General features: G+C 39.1%; 1 protein-coding gene across 2 annotated transcripts in view; it reads left to right on the top strand.

Moving 5' to 3' along the window:
• Positions 1-21,405, top strand: part of LOC111164403 (uncharacterized) — a 110,388-nt gene that overhangs the window by 52,816 nt on the left and 36,167 nt on the right. For both annotated transcript variants that reach the window (XR_016388307.1, XM_089898726.1), the window contains exon 3: positions 1-21,405. This exon is cut by the window's left edge and continues 12,359 nt beyond it; it is cut by the window's right edge and continues 19,105 nt beyond it. The gene's annotated coding sequence lies outside the window, so the exon portion shown is untranslated.

Raw genomic sequence — 21,405 nt, forward strand, 5'->3', positions numbered from 1 at the left:
CATTGCTTCACTTTATTTCCCTCCATCTTATAATTCCAAGAACCCAGCATGGTTCTCTTAGACCCAATGGGATTTTGGATGAATGGATTCATCCAGCAATTCATTAAGTGATGATGAAAAGGAGGCAGAACCTTGGAAGTAGGAACCCTGTAGACCCCACATAGAGATGCTATAACACTGTTACTGTCAAAAGCCCAGAGGGTGCTGAAGCCAAGAGCTTAGAAGAAGAGAAGCAGCTGTGATAGGTATAATGACCCAAGCGGAGCAGTGAGAGTGGAAATTCAGGGCAGATGCAGGGCGGATCGACATGACTTCATGGGAGAACCTCCTCCCACACTCTCCTACCATGAGATATGTGTCCTACCATGAGACAAGAAGAAAAGAAAAAGAGTGACCTGGGCTTTGAAACTATGCAGGTCATGGTTGGGGCCCAAGTTGTCATTTTGAATTTCACCCTCCTAGGACTTTAGTGTGACAATTATTTATGATGACACAATTATCCTGTGATGCTTGCCTTAAAAATCTATCTGCTTCTGCCCCTGATATTCTGAGAATGATAGAAACTGACTGAATCATTAGCGGTTGCCCCAGTCTCACAGGTGTCTTTGTCACCCTCTTCACCAAATCTCACTCCACATTTTGTTCTACTTCGTGACTGGTGGGTGGGCTGTAACTGACAGAAGAATCTGAATTATCATCTTTTCAAACATAAGTTTAAACTAGGTCTGTATGACTTCATCGGTTTAGGGTAAGGGTTAAGAAATATCTGATTTTACCAGATGCAAATTTGCAGAGGTGATGAGAGACAAAGAAATTCTTATTCTTCAGTAAGGGATCTTGCTGAGACACCCAAAGCACCTCAAGGTTTTAACACCTTAAAAATCACTTTCTTCAAGTCCATGTACTGCCTGGTCTCATTAAGATCAGACAGACCCAGGCTAGCATCTCAATCTCGCCACTAGCTGTGTGACCTTGGTCTAATTACTCATCTTTTTTTGGATCTCAAATTTCTCAATGAAGATAATAACTACCGTTCAAGCCTGATGTAAAATTAAATGAAATTGTACAAGTGCAAGGGTTTAGTAGAGTGTACGTTCTACTGTAGCTTCTCAAGCAATATTTGCTTCATTATAAGTGATTTCATGAACGGGCAGTCAATACATGGAAAAAATGGGTTTTTTTTCTTTTCTTACACATTCTCATTCCAGAGTCACCTAAGACATAAACATGAAACATAAACACTCTATTCTTACATAGAAATTTATAGTTTATAAAATGAGGCATTATCTCATTTAATCCTTGTAGAAGTTCTTGAGTGACAGTTTAGGAAGGGGTTGTCATTTCCATTTTATAGAAAAAGAAAGTAGGCTAAGGGCAGTAGTTTTAGTTTAATTAACAAATCCATACAATTGAAAGAAGGAAGGAAGGAAGGAAAGGAGGAAGGGAGGAAGGGAGGAAGGAAAGAAGGAGGAAGGATGGGGCTCAAGTCCAGGCCCTTTAACTTTAAATTCTTTCCATTTTAGAAAACCACCGTCCTTGAACACTGAAGCAACCCATCTGTAATCATTGGACCTGATTAATGGCTTAATCTGTCTATGGTATAATTTCTGGAAAACACGAAGGAGACTTTTCATATAAGCCTGTCAGACAAGATTCAGGCTCAGAAGAAGCAATCTTTTAATCACCTTCAGTTGTGTTATCTCCAAGACGGCTTCTGGTGGATCAGAGATTAGGACACATAGTCATTTCAAATGTGTCATTCTCAGTGTTCTCGCCTGCCAGTCAGAACCTAGAACAATTTCAGATGAGACCATGGACAGGTTTATGACGCAGGAATGCTTTTAGATTAGATACCAAAGAGGTGGACTAACTCAGAAATTCCAAGAACACTTGGCTCCCTAAATAGAACGATGGTACTAAGCACTGAAGTGAAAACCCTAACTACAGTATCCCGTTTAATCTCCCCATATACCTGAAGAGTAGATATTTTTATCCCCGTTGTATAAATAAGAATCTGTAGCTCATAGAATTTAGGTAACTTGTCCAAAATTAGTGGCTGAGCTTCAATGTCAACCCCGACTTGTCTGAACCCAAACCCCATGTTTTAACACCTGACCAGGAGTTCTCAACTAGCAGTCCACAGATCAGAGCAGGGCTGACAAGAAAGGAAAAATACAGATATCCTCGTTCCATTTGACCACGAGTATTCTAACTCAGTACATCTGGGATGGAGCCCCTAATTCTGTACCTTTAGCAAATATTCTGGGTAATTATACGGGACAGCTAGGTGTGAAAAGCTTTCCCATGGGCCTCCTCAGGAGACAAATACATACTTCTTAGAGAAATGGTACCTGGAATACTCAGCACTTAGCTGGTGTGATGGGTATGAATTGCTCCTTGACACCCAAGGTGCACGAACAATCCTATTTCTCTATGTTTGCAAATCAATTATGTCCTTTCAAACTCTCACTTAACTACGCTAATGAGTCATTTTGTATGACCTTGGAACATGCTAGAAGCTCTCAGGATTACTCAAAAATTAGGAAGGAGCCTTTTCTTTGGCCCCTCATAGTCATCGCCGTTGCTCAATCTGTTGCACTGGTTCTCCTCGTTTGCACAAGCTGCAGAGTCACCAGCCCTTCCTGGAGGCACTCTGTGGCTCCCTGGCTGTGACCCTGAACTCCTCTTCTTTTAGGACCCCTTTCCCTGTATGCTACTGGGGGTAGTTCTCACTAACTCAAGAAAATCAGAAGTGCAATCATCCTTCCCGATCTCAGAAGAGCTCCCTTAATCTCCTCCTAACCGACCAAGCAAAGTAGCCCTTTACTCTCAACCCTCGGACCACTGTCCACTTGTCTTTCTCCATATTTTTTCTTTAACAAGGAAATTTAATGATTAACTAGGATGCATAAAATATTTTAGGTCCCAGAATCAACAGATAGCAGTTTTATCTTTTCTGGGAATAAAGTTAGTCTGAAAATGCATGAGTTAGCCTTCTATCCCCAAGGACGAACAGCTACTTCTACAAAGCAATGGGAAACGAAACACAAGTTTGAGTCTTCCTATTCTGCTACATTAAATTGTCCTTAACCCACCTTGGCACTGTTTACAGACTTCAGTGTAAACTAAGACGACATTCAAATCAATGTGCATGTGCTTGGCCATAACAGATGCCTGATACTGAGTGAGCAAAATATGGGAAACAAAACAAATACAAAGTATGGCCCCTTCCCCACAGAGACTTTATAATCCTATTGTGAAATAGCGTATATGTGAAATGACCCTGAACTTTTACACATTGGGATTCCTTTCTTTGTTCTATTATCACTACCTTTGGGCATTCTGAATCTAGGCCTTACATCCTGCCCTCTCCCCGCCAAAAATTAAAACGTTGATATTATGGTTATTCTCTTCACACTATAAGATAAGGTGTGGCAAGGTACTTTGAAAGCTGTAAAATTTTACACTAAAGTACCAGAAATTCTTAAAAGTAAGGGGAAAAAGTAGAGAGTTTTATCACTGCAATATGGAGTCACCTCACTTCTGGCTTCATCTTATCTTTTCTACCCTAATTTCTTCTTTGCTCCACGGTCCTCATCCTCTTAGGCTTATCTTTATTCACAGGTGGCATTGTTTTCTATGTAAAAAATCCCAAGTATTGACCTAAAACAATAAAACAGCCAGTTATTTTACCAGCAAAATAGGTTTATTCAGGTACAACAAAGAATCGCAATTTGAGACACAATCTATGGCAAATCACAGGCAAGTCAAGAGAACCGAAGGAAAGGAAAATTCTGTTATAGAGGAGAAGGGAGAGTTGAGAGGGGCAGTTATAAAGAGTCCATCAGAGGAAACTGGGAGTTTGAAGTGAGGTGGCTTTTCATTGGCTCAGTTGTGACAGTCTCTCTTTAGCTTGCTTGTTGCCAGTCAAGAAGAAATTCTTCCTTCCTCCTGCTGGCTAGTAAAGTAGTAACCTCTGGAATGTTTCTTTTTCAAGTTATATAGATTTTCTTGAACTGGCCTAAAGTACATTAAACATTCCACCCCCAAACCCTAACAGAAACAGTTATATTATAAATACAAAATTTCTCTAATGCTAGTTCGCACATGCCAGGCTCCTAGCAGGGACCCTACACTTTGCCTTTGTTATCTCACTCAACCCTCACAATAATGTTATGGAGTCAAAACATCACACATGTTCTCAAGATTGAGCAAACTGCACTTCCAAGAAGTTAGAAAATTTGCCCCAAGTCATACAAGTGATTTGGAACCCAGGTATATTTATGCAGAAAACCGCAGTGCCTTTCTCACTCTGTGACTATAGACACCTATTATTACATCTGTTTTTCAAACACTCTTATGGTTCTTATCTTTTGCTGGTCACAATTCAAAATGCTTTACAAATATTAATTTATTTAATACTCATAACCACTTATTAGGTAGGTGTTATTAATATCCCCATTTTAAAAATTAAGTAACTGACTTCATTTTCTGAGTCTATGACTCATTTTCTAAAAACAACTTCTAAGAGTCCCAGACAGCTCTAGCAGACACTGATTCAATAACAGACAATATACCTCCAAGGTCAAACTCACCAGGCCTGGGCTTGAGACAAGGCCATTTTGAAGACTGGGCAAAATCCTTTGAAGTGGCTTCTATAAAATTCAATAAAACAAAAACAAATCAAATTTAATTTTCCTTGTAAAAATTATGGCAAACAGAGAGATGACATCAGCTGACATTTGTGCAAGTTGCTATTTTAATACATATTCATTTGAAAGGGTGCCTGAAAATATAATAAAGTGAAAGGATCCAAGAAGCTTCTGTCAAAAGTACTCAGTCTTTCTTTCCTCTTTTCACTTAACAAAAAAGGGAAAAGAAAAAAAGGAGGAAGAAAAGGCAGGGAGGGAGGGAAAGAGAAAGAAAAAGAGATAGAAGAAGGAGGGAAGAAAGAAAGGAAGGAAGGGAGAGACAAAAGAAATCAAAGAAAAATTAAAGAAAGAAGTGAAATAATATCCCTTCCAGAAGCTAATGAGATACATGAAATAAGCAAAATATCAAGTGTAATATCCTAGACTTAGTGTCAGCTAAGATCAAGTCTTTCTTCCATCCCTCAAGAACTGTATGACCATTGACAAGTTACTTAACCAGTTTAAGTATCAGTTTCTTTACCTGAAAAATCAGAACAATATCTGATTTATAGGATTTTTGTGCGATTAAATTAAATAATGTATGTGAAGAGTCTAATACTGTGCCTCACACATAACAGGTAGTAAATAGAAGTTAATCCTTTGTCATCCACTCACTAGATGTCTCAAATCATGGTAAAACTGGAGAATTGACTGACCTACTCTAACAAAGTGAGACTTGAGGACATAAAAAAATACAAATGGAAAGCCTTACTTAACCATCACCACGAAAATGGTATTTGGATGCCCATTCTCAAAACTAGATGGAATCAGACGATCTCTAGAATCATTACTGCCCTGTAGGAAATATTGATCACTCCCAGATGACCCATTCTAACTATTTCAGATTTCTTAAAACAATGAGCAGAGGAAAAGATGGTCAAGACTGGTACATCCTAGATATTCTAAGCACTGTCAACACATAAAAATAATAAGTATGCCTTGAGAGTTTCCTCAGTAACATTGTCCTGTCACATAAAATATCAACATCATAGTCTATAAATTGCATTCTTCTTTCCATTTATAAGGCATGGCCTGTCTCCTAAATGTTGGAGACTTCCACAGGGAGGAAATCCGTAGTTAACCTATTTACTCGAGAACATTCTCACTTTACATCCTTCAGTCAACATTTCTTTTTTACCGAACAGATTTCACTCCTAAAGATTCTGCTTTCGAATTCAGACTCTTTTAGTTACTAGCTTTGGGCACATTAAATAACCTTTCTTGGCTTCAGTGTTCTCATTTAAAATGTGGAGTTAAGACTATTGTCTTCATAGGGAATCAAATGAGCTAATACGTCAAAATGCCCATCAAAGTGTCTCAGCACACGTTCATTACTCAGTATGTGTCAGGTACTGATTTATTTATATTATTACTTATTGTCATTTCTGAGTTGTGTTCCTTATTAATGATCTCAAATAAGTCCATTCTGAACTCATGTCTCCATGCCCCAGACACCATAGCTAAAATCCTGCCCTTCTGAGATAATTTATGGTAACTAACCTAACTTCTGATCAGGTCCTTCAACTAGAGCTTCTGAAGAAACTGTCAGTTGGCTCTCAGTATCCACGGGTTCTGCATCCACAGATCCAACGAACTGCAGATCCTAAATATAGTACATGATTTGTGGTTGGTTGAATCCGCAGAACCCGTGGAAATAGATGGAGGACTAAGGGACTTAAACAGCGGGAATTTTGGTATGAAGGCAAAGATGAGGGTGTCCTGGAACCTATCCCTGGCAACGGATACTGAAGGATGACTGTACTTGGAAATTTGTTCAGAAGAAAAGGCCCTGTCTTGGATTTAAGCAAGGTTAAGAGCTAGAAATAAATGTATTCTCACTAACCTTGGAAAGGGAGACATGACGGTTCAACTCATTGGTTAATAATCAGGAAGAAAGTGCAGGTAGCTAGGATGACTGATTTGCAGATTACTGAATTCCTCAGGTTATTCTGGAAGAAGGATGGCCACAAGGAGAACTAAGAAGACTAAAACATTAAGCCATGCAGAAACAAGTACATAAGGTCACTCACGGTGTCAAGAATAACATAAATGACATGAGCATGACATGTGCATTCTGGATTTTGAAGAGCTTATGATTCTGTTCATGCATTCTAATGGCATCCTTGAGATAATTAAAATGTCTCAAAAACTAGTGAGTGATGTGTCAAAGCAGATAATAGAGATGTCAGCTTTCTGTATAAGAGCCATCAAAACAGTGACTAAGATTTAAGGGTAGAAGTGATTTTCTTCTTCCCTGGCCAATTGATGAAATGACAGTGACTTCTCACTAGCGTATGCTCAATAAAGTATAAGGTTTGGAAAGGAGAGAGGGGGCAGGGGAGGAAGGAAGCTGGGCCGTTTGAAAGACAATATCCCAGTAAATTCTACCCTAAACTGCTGCAAAGACCTAGTTTTACCTCTTCTTCTCATGACAGAAACAACTTTCAAAAATGCTAAAGTAATTCATGTTCTTCCCTGATTAAAACACTTCAGAAAGGTCACATTTCATGGGATGGACAGTCTTTTGTGACCTATCTTTCAATCATCTGATGTGCCGTTTTTCATGAACCTTGCAGACAAAATTAATTGACCTCCCTGTCTTGTCTCTACCTTTTATCCATATCTGTTCCATGTGTTTCTCCAGGATATTTTTGAAATTTTTGTGTCCTGGTTCATGGTACCAATAGGCTCACTCCTACATGTTAAACCGTATACGATGATGTATCAGTTAAGAGTATAGGCACTGGAATCAGATCACATGAATGTGAATGCCAGTCTGCCAGTTACTAGCAGTGGGACTTTGGTCTAATGAGTTAACATTCGTGCCTGAGATACTATAATAATAGTACCTGACTCCTAGGATTTTTATGAGTGTTTACTTGGCTAATACATGTAAAGTTCCTAGTAAAATAAATGTTATTATTTCATGTTTAGTAAACACAGTCATCATAGAGTCAGGTCATTGTGATGGTTCTGGGGAAAGAACATGGGCCCCGGTGCCATGAAGACCAGAGTCTGAAGCCCAGCTCCTCTGCTAACCAGCTACTTGCCAATTAACAACATCCTTAGCATCACTGCACTGTTTCATTTATACAGTGGAGATGAAAATATCTGTAATACACCGTTTGGGAAGATAATTAGATCAAACCACAGTAAGATGTCACTTCTCACTTGTTAGAATGACAATTATCAAAACAAAAGATAAGTGTTGGCCAGGATGTGGAGAAAAGGGAACTTTTATACACTGTTAGTGGGCATGTAAATTGGTGAAGTCACTATGGAAACCAGTATGGAGTTTCCTCAAAAAACTGAACTACTGTATGAAACAGCAACATCGCTTTATTTTTCTTTTTTTAATTTAATTTTTATTTTATATTGGAGTCTAGTTAATTTACAGCAATCTCACTTTTGAGTGTATATCTAAAGGAATTGAAATCAGGATCTTAAAGAGATATCTTCATATCCATGTTTATTGCACCATTATTCATGACAGCTAAGACATAGAAGTAGCCTAAATAAAAAGAAGGAAATCCTCCCATTTGTGACAAGATGAATGAGCCCTGAGGACATCATTCCACATGAAATAAACCTGACAGGGAAGAACAAATACCACATGACCCCACTAACATGAAGAATCTAAAATATTCAAACACATAGAAGCGGAGTAGAATGGTGGTTAGCAGGGGGTGGGAGAGAGAGGAAGCAGAGATGTTGGTCAAAGTGTACAGTTTTAGGTATGCAAGACGAACGAGTCCTACAGACCTACTACATGTGACCATACATATGCATATGCACCGCATAGTGCCTATATCATATACTTAAAAATTTGCTACGAAAGCAGACCTTATGTTAAAAGGAAAAGGGTTTTGCTTAAAGCCTGGCCCTGTGATGGTCAAAGACCGTAAGTAAATTAGTGTTGGTGAATTAGTCTTCTTATGAGATATGACTCTGAATAACTTATAGATAAGCCTTGGCAGGTGAAATTTCTTGCACGAACTCTGAGCAGACCTCTGGTCAACCAGCAGATGAACAGTGCAAGATGGTCTTCTTTCAAGGCTGATGGCTGTATGTGGGGGAACAGGGGAGAAAAAGGAGAAAGAAATAATTCCTCACTCAGCTTCTTCTCTGCAACCCTTCGCACTTCTGTGTCTGGGGGAGTTGATTTCTACATTTTTCTGGGTGACTGAGCCAAGTGTCAAAAGCCAAGGGCCCTTTGCCTTATGACACCGGATAGCCAATTAATTGATCTAATATCAATCTTTGTTATAATTGTTTCTTATTTATCTCTTCCTTATTCTGAGTTGTTATGCTGACTCAAGAACCAATCAGGGAATATGTAAGAATTTGGTGGGTTTGCCTGACCCATTCCCCACCTTATCTCACAGGTTAGTGACGGCTCCAGGGAGAAAATTGAGCTATTTAAGGGTGGTTGGCAGTGGAGTCCATTTGAGGAATAGTAACGATGTCAGGAATAGGTGAGTAAGGTGAATTCAGAAGGCATATAGGTAAGAACAAAGACAGTGAGTAGTAAAATGCTCTCTATCTAGCCTGGGCAGCACTGGGGAGGTTAGAGAGAAGGAGAACATCTAACGCACTGCCAATAGGTAGGTTTTGATCCATGTCATTTCATTTGCAGCAGTGCTTTGCCTGGGTAGTTTACATCTCTCCAAACTGCCATTGCTTATGTGTACAAATGAGACCAAACTAATATCTAGTGTTCCAGCAACTGTTACCCCGTCCATTAAGGGGGTATTGTTAATATAAGCTGTATGACCCTCTCACATTTGTGCTATTTTGTCTTCTGGAATCCTCAGCTTGCTCGTGAGAAAGTAGTCATTCTACTAATAAATGATGACCTCCATGTTTTCCCAGTGGCTACCACTGGGCTTGCTAAGGTCTCTACAGTATCTCTGGGAGTTTCTGGGGACACTAGGTTCCAGTAGCTCTAACAAGCACTATGACTATGCTATTGATACCCAAGTCTGATCATTGCCACTGTTGCTCTGAGCCTCAGATATGAAGGTACAAAAGTTCCATGATGGGCTTTACAGTAGAGCAGAAACACAGGTCTTAGACGAAATTATTCTTTCTATTAAAATAATAAGAATTTAAGTATCTCTTGCCTTCAAATGTGTCAAACCTGAGTTCATAAAAACTGGGCTTGGAAACAAATGCAGAATATGGACGTCATGTTGTGTTTTAGATTCCTCTTCCCTTCTCACATCCAAGACTTTGTTATTCGGCCAAGTTTATCTACCTGCTTCTTCCCTCAAGACTCTTTCCTCAGTTTTCTCCCAGATGTTTCTTATTCTCTAATGCAGACCTATCCCTGTAGCTTTCTAAGCTTGCTTTAATTTCGAGTCAAAAGAGGTTAGTCTAAAAATAGAACTCTTACTCGGCTATTGTTTAACAGATGGAATTACCAATAAATAAAAGCAATTTAGGGAGAACCCCGATAACATTTATATCAATACAAAATTTAATATAGGAAAATTAGTTCTAAACACTGTTCAGGAGACTGCTTGTAGCTGAGCTTTTTGGCTAGGCAAAAAGTGGAGGACAATACATTTTTTTCAAGTATTCTGTAAACATTTTCACATATAATGTATGCATACAGTTTGAAAACTTTTGAGGAAAGATCTTAAATGCAGTTCATTTTAGTAGATCTTTTGGACAAGGTCAACTAAAGAGAGTGATACTAGTTCTTACTGTACAGGGGAAAAAAATGATGTAGGCGATGGAGAAGGAACTGAAACCTATTCCCTGTCCCTCTAAGTGCACCCTCAGAAGAAATTTATGTTTATGAAGGGAAAGTGATGAAGCCAGCCAAGACTCTGTTGAACACCAAATCTCTTCCACTCTGAATCAGACATCAGATAAATTTTAAAAAATCGTTTCAAAAGCCCTCCAAGTGACCTAACATACTGGCACTCACCCATAGTGCTTGTCAAAACCCTTGTCTGGATATCAGCTCTGCCGTGGGTCTTCCTGACAGCAGTATGGCATCTTGTATAAGGATGGGGGAGCTTTACCAAGTGCATTTGAGAAATCAATGAGAGTGCAAAAGGAATTTACTGGACCTACCCTTATCAAGATGGCTCCACTGCCTCTTACATCAGCAGGGCTTTTGGTTGCCAAATGACATTTGAGGTCCCTATTTCACCTGTCCCTACTTGATGACCTTTACCAATTACAATGTAATGGCTTCTCAAACTCTTTGCCAAAGAATAAAAAAGGATTTTCAAGTTCACTTTTACAAATGAACACATTGTAAACGTAAAAGGAGGAGGGTGAGAGAGAAAATGTCCATGAGATTTCCCTTTACCAACGACACTAAAGTCTCCTTTCTTCCCCCATTAAGGTGGCACCATCTTGTTCCATCTATTCTCTGAGCATCCAAATTCAAACCATTAGTTGAGAATGAGCTTGTAGCTGCCCCATCCATGAAGCCCTGTCCAATCATTCCACCACCATTAACTTCAACTATTCATGGAAAAACTTGAGCAGACACGGCACAGCTTACCACCTAACTCTAAAATATGTACTGCCTCTTTTCTGTGAGTTAGTCTTTTTTTTATGTCTATGTTGAATAAACTTGAGTCAGGAGCTATATGATATGAAAAGGGAGTATGTCAAAGTGGAAATACTATGGGATTTGGAGTCAAGGAGACATAGGTTTGCAAAAGAAAATAGAAAATTGGCCAAAATGTTTTTTAGAAAACGTGTACACATTAAAATGTAATACATTGGACAAAATAACCAAAATACAAAAAATTTTCTTTTGCATCCCTCTGAGGCAACAATATTGGTTTTCTATAATTATCCAAACATACATATAATGGGAGGATTTCTACCATGTATTCATTCAACTACTATTTATAATGTATCCATGCTGCCACTACGGGCACCATGAGTATTAAAAGTCTTTTAAGAACAGCTCCTTCTCTTGAGCAACAAATAATCCAGCAGGAAAAATAATAAACTGCTCCCATTGACCACACTAGTAGGTTCTTTGTGAGAGGTACAAGGTGTCAGGGCTATAGTTGTCATGGATGGGTTCCCTGGGAGGCAGACAATGAGAGGGAGTTTGGTACCCAGGATGTTTATTAAGGATCACTCTTACAGTCAAGCCCTCTGGAGAAGGAAGGAAGCAGGAATGGACAGAGGGAGGATCAAGATATAATATTCAACCTACAGCAGTCTTCAGTGAACACTGTGGGAATCTCTAGAGCTAGGACGGCCCTTCAATACAGCCCCCTGTTGGAAAGAGATGGCTAGGACTATAAACCCAGCTTCAGTCATTCATTGAAGGTGGGCAGACCAGAAGGGATGTGAACTCAGGTGAGTCGGCTCTCTTCAGCTGACACAGCCCTGAAAGGCCTATAGCTGAGCACCATATGCTGGCAACTCTCCCAGCAGCTAGGAAAGTATACCCTTACTTGAAAGGAAATCTGGGCATTACAGAATCCATCAAACATGGGGATGAAGAGACAGTGCGTGTGGACAATGCATCTGCAAGCTTGATTGGGCAGGGAAGGAGGAAGGACAGTGACCAGAAGATGTATGCTTGAAGGGGGATTTCTTTCTGGTAGTGTTGTTCTTCTTTGCAGGATTTTAGTTCCCCAACCAGGGGTTGAACCCGCGCCCTCGGCAGTGAAAGCGTGGAGTGTTAACGCCTGGACTGCAGGGAAATTCCCTTCATTTTTCTGTTTTAAGATGCGAGAAGCCAGTACAGAGGGAGACGTTGACGATATAGGGGACGAGAATATAATTAGCAAAATAAAGCAGACTTATTTCTCTTTCCTCCATATCCATGCAGAAACTTTTCCACCTCAGTTATAGCACTTAGTCCATTATAATATGCGTAGTCTCCCCAGATCTACTGTGATCTACACAGAAGCAGAAACCCGAACAATTTTCAAATTGTATCGTCTGTATTTAGAACTGTAGACAGCACATAGTTAGCATGTAACTACTGAGTCACTGAACTGAACATTAAAAAATGGAAAAACATAAACCCCTTGAATATTATTTTTTAGTTAACTTAAATAAGAAGCGTCTAAATATTATTTGTTTTTTAAAGTAATAATATTTCCTACCTACTGTATAAATGCATCTTTCAGCTGGCGTGGGACAGGGGAAAACACACAGATGTTTCTTGCCATAATTATGTTAGATAATTAAGACGTAGATTCTGGTGGCCCCCAGGACCTATCAGCTTGTCAACTCACTACACGAGTTTAAAAATCCAAATTAATACATACACAGCCCAGGAGTTGATATATACAATGAGATTTGGAAACATCTCAAGTTGTCTTAACAGCTCTCTTCTTTATAAGCCTTTTTCTTCCTTTGAAGCACCGGCTGTGAAAGATGATTAACACATAGCCTATTGGATTGGAAACCAAATAAATCCATGTTGTTTTCTTTAAACCCAGAAGGCTCACAAGGAAGAACTTTTACAATATTTATTTATCTTTAATAATCTCCAATGGACAGATCTTTGCAATTGAGCTGTCAAGGCACAGCAAAGAAAGAGGGAAACTCTTCTTATCGTTAACCTTCACGGGGCCTTTATTTCTTATTAGCGTTTGTATTGTCTGTTTTCTCTGTGGCTGAGATGAAAAGCAGCATTACAAGAAAGATTTGTTTATGGCTTTCATTCCTGGAGCACTGGAGGAAAGTAAAAGAAGGCATTATTAATGGAAGAGCATCATTCCAGATTCTCGTAATTCTCCATAAAGGCATCTAATTCAGTCTAGTATGTGATAAAAGAACACCAATTAGTGAAGAGGATCTTTAATATGAGTCTGTGCAGCACTCACCCTTTGGGGAGTCCATGATTATGTAAATCTCTGATTCCATATCGAGGGGTTTGGATATGTGCCGAACAACAGCAAAATACAAAACAGACTATTTCATTCCAAGTATTAGACCCTCAACACTTACATTTCAAGAAGGAGAAATTGCAGTAAATAACTGCAGTGTATTTGGGGAGGTTTTGGATGCCAGTCCTAAACACAGCTCAGGATTTATCTATTAAAATGGAAGGAACGGTTGAAACTTCTCCGAGACTGCTGCAAGATAGAAATTGAGAGCCAGAACATCAAGCCATTGTTTAATCAACCCATTAGAATTTATACAAGTTCCTGGTCAACTTAAAGTTGTCCCTTTGAGAAGCTACCAACTTAATCTCACAAAGTTGCATTACTGAGGACATTTTGGGTGTCCTTCTTCTGCAATTCTTTTTAGAGCATGTAACACATTCTTTTAAATAACTTCTGGGGCAATAACTAGATCTTCATGCTCAAAAGGTGGATTTATTTTCTGAAGTTTCTTATCCATTTGAAAGTGTCAAAAGTCACTCAGAGCTGAACTTGCACAAAAAGCTGGGTGACCACGGTGGGTTACAGCTCCAATCTGATTTCAGTTTTATGGACTGAATTGCTTAGAACCTGGCCAAGAGGGTAACCGCCAAAGGGGGATGGCAGAAATAGCCTGAGTGAAGGAAAGGCAACAGTGTGTGGTCTGTCCAGGAGAAGTACTTTGGAAGAAGAAAAAAAAGCTGTTTATGAGCCCAGGCGTGCTTGTTGAAAAGCACTCTTGTTCATTCATTCACTAATTTAACAGCATGTTCAGCAATCAGTATCACCACCTACCAAGCTTTGAGCACAGTTCTAGGAGCTGGAAACATTCGAACAATTAGGACCCAGCCGCTTCCCTGGAAGGTTCACAGTCTAGTTGGGTGCATATATATTTATAATTGTTATATCTTCTTCTTGGATTGATCCCTTGATCATTATGTAGTGTCCTTCCTTGTCTCTTGTAACATTCTTTATTTTAAAGTCTATTTTTTCTGATATGAGTATTGCTACTCCAGCTTTCTTTTGATTTCCGTTTGCATGGGATATCTTTTTCCATCCCCTCACTTTCAGTCTCTATGTGTCCCTAGGTCTGAAGTGGGTCTCTTGTAGACAGCATATATATGGGTCTTGTCTTTGTATCCATTCAACAAGCCTGAGTCTTTTGGGTGGAGCATTTAATCCATTCACATTTAAGGTAATTATTGATATGTATGTTCCTATGACCATTTTCTTAATTGTTATGGGTTTGTTTTTGTAGATCCTTTTCTTCTCTTGTGTTTCCCACTTAGAGAAGTTCCTTTAGCATTTGTTGTAGAGCTGGTTTGGTGGTGCTGAATTCTCTTCGCTTTTGCTTGTCTGTAAAGCTTTTGATTTCTCCATTGAATCTGAATGAGATCCTTGCCGGGTAGAGGCATCTTGGTTGTAGGTTCTTCCCTTGCATCACTTTAAGTATATCATGCCACTCCCTTCTGGATTGTAGCATTTCTGCTGAGAAATCAGCTGTTAACCTTTTGGGGGGTCCCCTTGTATGTTATGTGTCATTTTTCCCTTGCTGCTTTCAATAATTTTTCTTTGTCTTTAATTTTTGCCAATTTGATTACTATGTGTCTCGCCCTGTTTCTCCTTGGGTTTATCCTGTATGGGGCTCTCTGTGCTTCCTGGACTTGGGTGGCTATTTCCTTTCCCATGTTAGGGAAGTTTTCGACTATAATCTCTTCAAATATTTTTTCCAGTCCTTTCTCTCTCTCTTCTCCTTCTGGGACCCCTATAACATGAATGTTGTTGTGTTTAATGTTGTCCCAGAGGTCTCTTAGGCTATCTTCATTTCTTTTCATTCTTTTTTCTTTATTCTGTTCCGCAGCAGTGAATTCCACCATTCTGTCTTCCAGGTCTCTTATCCGTTCTTCTGCCTCAGTTATTCTGCTATTGATTCCTTCTAGTGTATTTTTCATTTCAGTTATTGTATTGTTCATCTCTGTTTGTTTGTTCTTTAATTCTTCTAGGTCTTTGTTAAACATTTCTTGCATCTTCTCTATCTTTGCCTCCATTCTTTTTCTGAGGTCCTGGATCATCTTCACTCTCATTATTCTGAATTCTTTTTCTGGAAGGTTTCCTATTTCCACTTCATTTAGTTGTTTTTCTGGGGTTTTATCTTGTTCCTTCATCTGGTACATAGTCCTCTACCTTTTCATCTTGTCTATCTTTCTGTGAATGTGGTTTTTCTTCCACAGGCTGCAGGATTGTAGTTCTTCTTGCTTCTGCTGTCTGCCCTCTGGTGGATGAGGCTATCTAAGATGCTTGTGGAAGTTTCCTCCTGGGAGGGACTGGTGGTGGGTAGAGCTCGCTGTTGCTCTGGTGGGCAGAGCTCAGTCTAAATTGAACTATTTTGTAAGGTCCTATAGAACTGTCATCCAGGGATGTCTTTTCATTAGCTTAGTGAACTCAGCTATTTTTCAGATTCCCTGTCTTGTTCCACTTATGATGTCTTTTATTTTGTTTGTGTCTATCCATTTGTTTTGAGAATAAATCCTCTTGTAATATTTAAAGAGATATTAACTTAAGATCATGAATATCTGAGTTATCTTTACATTGCTCTCATACCTGAATGATGGTTTATGTAACATAGAACTCTCAGCAGTTCTACTTGGAGAATGTCGCTTAATCTTTGTACCTCAGCTTCCTCATCTGAAAATGTATTTAATTATAATTATACCAACTTCAAAGGATTGTTGAGCGGATTAAATGTGATAATTTATATAACGCATTTAAAAGAATGCCTGGCTCATGGCATTCAATAGATATTGGTTCTTAGTGTAATAGTTCATTTCCTCTCAGTACTTTGAGGGCCCCTCTTCATTATCTTCTAGCATCTAGTATTGCTGTTCTGATTCCAGTATGATTTTTGTTCCTTTGTAAGTGATTTATTTACCTTGGAAGCTCTAGAATTATCTTTATCCTAGGGTCTATGAAATTTTATGAGAGTTTATCAAGGTCTGTGTCTCTTTTAATTCTCCCTATTTGGTACTTGTGTATTTCTTTAGCTCTAAAATTAATTTATGTGTTTAAAAAAATAATTTTCTCCTTTCCTGTTCTGATTCCAGTATGATTTTTGTTCCTTTGTAAGTGATTTATTTACCTTGGAAGCTCTAGAATTATCTCTATCCTAGGGTCTATGAAATTTTATGAGAGTTTATCAAGGTCTGTGTCTCTTTTAATTCTCCCTATTTGGTACTTGTGTATTTCTTTAGCTCTAAAATTAATTTATGTGTTTAAAAAAATAATTTTCTCCTTTCCATTTTTCTTGATCTACTTTAAAATCTTATTAATAAAGTATTGGATGTCTACTTGACTCTATACATCTCTAGCCTTATTCTTAATATCTTCTCCTCTGTCATTTTACTCTTTGCCCTGGGAGATTTTCTCAATATTATAAGCTCTACCATTGAATATTTTAGTTTGGAAATAACATTTAAATTTCTAAAGATGTTTTTGGTCTCTGAAAGTTCCATTTTCCCAGGAGCATATTCTGGTTTTATACAAGTGGTATCTCCTACAACCTCTCTGCAAATAGCATTTGGAATATTTTCTATTGTATTGTTTGCTCCTGTATTAATCTGCTCAGACTGCCATAACAAAACACCACAGACTAGCTGGTTTACACAATTAAAATGTATTTTTTCACAGTTCTGGAGGCTAGAAGTTCAAGGTTAGGGTGCCATCAGGAGTGGTTTGTGGTGAGACCTCTCTTCCTGTGCCTCTTCTCTGTGCATGTGTGTGAAAAGAGATAGTTCTCTGGTGTCTCTTCCCTTTCCTGTAAAGACATCAGTCCTATCAGATTAGGTCCCCACCCTTTTGACCCATTTAATTGTACCTCCCTAAAGGCCCTATCTCCAAATACAGTCAGGTTGAGAGTTAGGGCCTGAACCTATGAATTTGGAGGAAATACAATTCAGTCCATAACACCTCCTATTCCTTAATTTTTCTCTTTTTCTGTGCTATCAGTTGATTGCCTTTCTTGGCCCATTCCCCCTTGTACTGTTGGTTTTTCTCAAATACTTAGTGACCCATACTTGTCGTTAAAGGCCTGGGTTGATCAATATCTTTAACTAGTCCTTGTTTCCCTCTTGTTGCATAGAAGGGTTTCCTTATCCTGTCCTCTGAATGGGAGGGCTGATAGCAAGCTCTATGAACTTGAGAGTTCATGGATGGGGAACCTATAGGCAGGCAGATTACACCTCCCCATCTTACTGTACAATATCAAAACAAGTGAAAAGGGCTGACTGGTGGCCCCCCAAATATATTTCCACCTCCCAGGCAGAAGCTTGAATTTAGATTTAGCATGATTTCAAGAAAATAAGTACTGACTATGTATTTTAAGGCTAAAACTTTTTTTAAATACAGAAATATGATACCCTAGTTAGTAGAGTTTTTACAGGAGCATGAGTTGACTTGAGCATGGTTTTAACAAAATAAGTATTGAACTATGTATTCTAAGGCCAAATACAAAAAAGAACTCTACACAAATATTATGCTCTAGTTAGTAAGCTCATTTTTCACAGGGGTATGGTTGGCAGTTTTGAAACTACTTATGTGTATTCTGGGATTGAGCAAATAAGTTAATATATCATAGATAATAAGAACCAGGTTTTTTGCTGGAGAAACAAGTTATAAATAAGGAAAGGGAGAAGGCTAGCATGCATCCTGTGGTATTGGGCTGGATATATCAGTATAAACTCATGGTTTGTAAATATGTATATACAGATAGATAAAGAATAGATATAACTCTGTCCACTGAGAGGATCAGAAGCAATGACACACTAATACCAATGAGAGGCTCTTGATTTCCAAATATCATTCTCTAAGCCTTAGAGAAATGGTCAAGGGGCTGCAGAAGGAAAGTACAAGCTGTGACTCTAATAGCTTGTGGTGTGAAACAGTAAGAAAGTGCTCAAAAAATGACAGAGACAATTAAAAAATTCACAGAAGCCAAACTGATGGGGCTCCATAAGGCCAAATCTGGGGCAATTTGAGGATCAAATACACAATGATGGAATGGATTGTAATCCATAGAATAGAGTAAGAGTCCATGAGTACATAGTGATATAAATAAATAATAGAATAAATAAAGAGGGGAGGAAAAGGTCTTCCCTACAATAGCATTCCAACTAATAAACATAGAATGAATAAAGGAAATAGCAAATCACCACATGGCAAATATCACAGTAATGATTATTTTAGACCAATATCATCTATGAATGTTAAAAATGGGTGAACACATGATGAAAAACACGATAGTAATACAATCTTAAATTATTTCCCAGAAAGATACTTATTAATTGCGAAGAGAAAATAGTTACTATGCAGTGGAGAAACCTGGCAGTCACCACCATAACAAAGTGATCATAAATACACTACCATGTGTAAAATGGATAGCTAGTGGGAACCTGCTGTATAGCACAGGGAGCTCCTCTCTGTGCTCTGTAATGACCTAGGTGTGGGGGAAAGTGGGGGAGGGAGGTCCAAGAGGGAGGGGGATATAGGTGTACATATAGCCGATTCACGTCATTGTACAGCAGAAACTAACACAACATTGTAAAGCAATTTTACTCCAATTTAAAAAAAAAAAAAAAAAGGTGATCAACGTTAACATTTTGCAAACATATCAACATCATTGCCTCCAGATTCAGTGCACTGAGAAACACATGACACCATTTGTGCACTACCCTTGCCCAAAAGGCATAAGGTAAATTTAATCATAAGGGACTATCAGACAAATCAGACTAAAGTACATCTACAAAAATAATTAGACAATACTCTTCGAAAGTGTGAAGATCATAAAAGAGAAGGGAAGACTGAGGTACGGTCACAGGTTGGAGAGACTAAGGAGACATGACAACTACATGCATTGTGTGATCCCCAGACTCAACCTTGGACTAGAAAAAGGAAATTAGTGGCAATATTGGTGAAATTTGCATAAGGCCTGTGTATTAGTACAACCTATAGTATTGTATCTGATAATTCCCTGGTTTGGGCCATGTACAGTGCTATGTAAGATAATGACATCTGTGAAACTTTAGTGAATGGTTTATGGGACTTTTTGGTACTTCTTTTGCAATGTTCTGTTATTCTGATGCTGTTTCAAAATGAAAATAAAAATTAAAAATAAATCATCAATGGATAAATGAACTGTAGAACATCCAGACAATGGAATATTCCTTACTGCTGAAAAGAAATGATTTATCAAGCCATAAAAAGTCTTTAAAAGTATCAGTTCACTCCCAAGACTTTATCCAAATCACCATCATCTGTCCTAAATGATGACAATAACTTCTCTGATGTCTTTGTACCGTGCCAATCTATCTAATGGCAAATTGTGTTTCACCACATTCCTTTCTCTGACTTGTTCTGGGTTAGGGTTGACCACTGGAGAAATAAGCAAAATTTGGAAGGCAGAAGGAAATCAGCGGCCATTATGCCCTAAGAGTTGGTGTAGAGAGTTAGGTGCTGGTGCATCTTGTGCATCCAGCTGCTAATCTACTAGCCTTGCAGGATATTTGGTCCTCTCAAAATGTCCATAAGACATTTGGTCGATTCCAAAAGGTCCTTGATATTTGGTCCTGTCCAAAACCATTTGGCATGGACCAAATATGTTCATGGACGTTTTGGATAGGACCAAATTTCAAGGACCATTTGGCATGGACCAAATGTCTTTTTTGTTTGTTTTGTTTTTTTTAATTTATTTATTTTATTTATTTACTTTTGGCTGCATTGGGTCTTCGTTGCTGCACGTGGGCTTTCTCTAGTTGTGGCGAGCAGAGGCTACTCTTTGTTGTGGTGCGCAGGCTTCTCCTTGCAGTGGCTTCTCTTGTTGCGGAGCATGGGCTCTAGGTGCGTGGGCTTCAGTAGTTGTGGTACGAGGGCTCAGTAGTTGTGGCTCACGGGCTTAGTTGCTCTGTGGCATGTGGGATCTTCACGGATCAGGGCTAGAACCTGTGTCCCCTGCATTGGCATGTGGATTCTTTACCACTGTCTTATGGACAATTTGGACAGGACCAAATGTCTGCTAGCCATCTGCTGGCTCCCTGTGTTGGTGTGGAGCAGCAGGCAGACCCGCAGGTCTCTAGTCTCTTCCTTTACTGCCTCCAGGTCTGGGCCAGGTGTGTGTGCATCTACCTAGGGAGGCACCAGCTTCTTCTGCGGGTCACCCAATATTGTGAGAGATAATGAGAAAGGACACAGGTTCCTGTTTGTCCTCAGTTCCCAAGATTTTCATCCAGATTGTTACCTCTCTATAGCCCCCTCATATTCCATGCCTGTGCCACCATATTTCTCCCACTTGGTCTTATACATGCCCACACCTCTCTCTCTCTCCCTCTCTTCAGCCACACGGACTTCATTTTGGTCCTCATTCTCTTCACGCTATGTCTGTCCAGCCATATGGCCTTTGCACATGGTGTTCCCTTTTTCTTGGAAATGTTCTTTCTTCCTTTTCCATCTGGTTCCCTCCTCACCTTTTAGATCTCAGCTGCAGCATCTCCTATTCAAGAAGGGCTTCCTTGACCTGTTGACAAGTTAAATAACATGCCCATAAGCTTTCCTATGCCAGTGTGCCTCTCCTGATTTTCAATTCACTTGTGTGCCTATTTCATTGATGTTTGACTTCAGTCACTGGGTGGGGGTGACGGTGGGCCCAGGGACTTGCCGGGTTATGTGCCCGGTCAGTAGCACAGTACCCAGTGCAGTAAAGTTTCAATAAATATCTGTGGGTGAAATCAGTGAGTTTTAAGCCATGCCTGACACAAAATTTGATTGATGCATCTATGCCTACTGATGTACTTGAATTCCCCTTC

Source organism: Delphinapterus leucas, chromosome 17 (genome assembly GCF_059928025.1).
Source record: "Delphinapterus leucas isolate spDelLeu-1000000601 "Yukka" chromosome 17, BTC_Dleu_Yukka2, whole genome shotgun sequence".
Taxonomy (NCBI): domain Eukaryota; kingdom Metazoa; phylum Chordata; class Mammalia; order Artiodactyla; family Monodontidae; genus Delphinapterus; species Delphinapterus leucas.